This window comes from Cornus florida, unplaced genomic scaffold, assembly GCF_030987335.1.
Source record: "Cornus florida cultivar Cherokee Brave unplaced genomic scaffold, ASM3098733v1 CherokeeBrave_3.0.0_Hap2_Chr07, whole genome shotgun sequence".
Taxonomy (NCBI): domain Eukaryota; kingdom Viridiplantae; phylum Streptophyta; class Magnoliopsida; order Cornales; family Cornaceae; genus Cornus; species Cornus florida.
In genome coordinates this window covers 41,013,423-41,015,586 of record NW_026775577.1, presented here as the reverse complement: position 1 = coordinate 41,015,586, position 2,164 = coordinate 41,013,423, and the positions used below count along the sequence as shown (strand labels likewise).

General features: G+C 39.8%; 1 pseudogene; it reads left to right on the top strand.

Moving 5' to 3' along the window:
- The first annotated feature begins 1,843 nt into the window (after positions 1 to 1,843).
- Positions 1,844 to 1,942, top strand: LOC132267821 (small nucleolar RNA R71; annotated as a pseudogene).
- The last annotated feature ends 222 nt before the right edge of the window (positions 1,943 to 2,164 follow it).

Below are 2,164 nucleotides of genomic sequence, written 5' to 3'. Positions count from 1 at the left end.
TGGATTAAAAATATTCAACTTTACCTTCATGTGACCAAATGAAATCTTCATTATCCCCGTCCTACAATTAATGTTGGCATTTGCAGTTGCCAAGAAAGGACGGCCAAGGATAATGGGAATTTGGCTCTTAAGATTTGGAACCGGTTCCGTGTCAATGACAACGAAATCAATGGGAAAGAAAAATTTATCAATCTTAATCAATACATCCTCAATGATACCGCTAGGCTTTTTGATAGATCGATCGGCAAGTTACAAAACCACCGACGTCGGTTTCAAGTCTCCTAAGCCTAATTTGGCATATACCGAGTATGGAAGAAGGTTAACACTTGCTCCCAAATTAAGGAGAGCCCGATTAATGATATGATCTCCAATGATGCATGAAGTGGTAGGTGAACCGGGGTCCTTAAACTTTAGAAGAGTGTTATGCTGCAAAATTGAGCTTACTTGCTCGGTTAAGACCACTTTCCTAGGTGCTTGGCTTTTGTTCTTTCTTTTTTGGGTGCATAAGTCTTTTAAGAACTTGGCATAAGCCGGAATTTGCTTAATTGCATTCACAGTGGAAGATTGACTTTCACTTGCCTAAACATATCCATAATTTCATTTGCTTTGTCCTTTTGCTTGTCAATTGAAATGGATCCTTTTAAGGCATCCGGAAATGGAGCTCTTAGCTCAAAAATCTTTTTAGAAATTTTCTTTGAAGTCTCTTCAACACAAGAAGTTTTGAAATCATGTTGCAAATCTTTCTTTCCAAAATCACTTTTCAACACATTCTCATTTGAAACATCATGCATATGCAATGAAGGAGGAATAGGATGTGAAACGGGACGGGTGTCAACTTGTGGTTGCACCAGTTCACTTTCTTCATTTGACATACGCACTTGGTTGTCCACAATCTTCCCACTTCTCAAGGTAGTCACCGCATTGACATGCTCTATTGTGTGACCTTCCGATGAGGAATGAGTCTCCACAACACATTGTTGCTTTGGTGGGGCATTCAAAGGCATTTTCTCTTTCTCTCTAGCATTTAAAGTACTAGCTATGTTCCCTACTTGGGGTTTCTAGCTTAACAATGGATTGAGAATGAGAATGAAGCAATTGAGTGTTAGCCTTTAGAGTGCCTAGAGCGGTCAAAATTTTCTCTGCAAAAGCGGGACTCCTAGCATTTCCTTGAGAATATGATGGTTGATAAGGAAAATGAGAATTAGAGAATTGGTTTCCTTGTGATTGGAATAGTCTATATCCCTGGGAACCTTGGCTTTACATCGGAGGTAGAACATACTTCCCTTAGAAACCACCTTGGGGAGGGTTTGAGCCTTCCCCTTGGTTTTTCCAAAAGAAATTCGGGTGATTCCTCCAACTAGGATTATAATGATTGCCATAAGGGTTGTTCCCATGATTAACAAAAGTTGCATTGACTTGTTCATGATGCTCATTTTGCACATCTCCATGGGGACAATTGGAAGTAGCATGTAAAACACTTGAACAAGTCACATATGTCTCATTGGATGCATAATGGGAATGGTTAGGGACAGATGATACTTGATTTGCCGAGTTTTGGTTGATCAAGAATTGATCAAACCTTTGAGATAAGGACCTCATCTCAGCAGCTATTTTATTAGAATGGTCGACTTAATGTAAGCCAACACTCTTCCTTCCACTTGAATTCCTACTATTCTTAGAAGATAAAGTTCGTCGCAAAGAATTCTCACTCATGCTCTCATAAAGACGCCACACGTCGTCCTCATGCCTATCAATGTAAGAGCCACCCATGGAAGCATCAACCATGCCCTTGTAATTGTCCGATAAGCTCTCGAAGAAATATTGAACTAATTGCCATTTGGGCATGTCATGATGTGGACACTTCCTAAGCAATTCATTGAATCTTTCCCATGCCTCATGGAACGTTTCCCCATCCCCGTGTGAAAACTCTCGAATTGAGGTTCTCATGACATTGGTCTTAGAAACTGGATAGTACTTCTTTAAGAACTCTTGTTGCATTTCTGCCCAAGAAGTTATTAAAAAAGGTCTAAGATTGTTAAACCAATATTTTGCCTTGTCTTTAAGGGTGAATGGAAAAAGTTTAAGCCTTAAAATCTCTTCCGGCATGTCCGTGTATCTCACGGTGGAACATACTTCAAGAAACTCATCCAAATGCTTGTAGGGT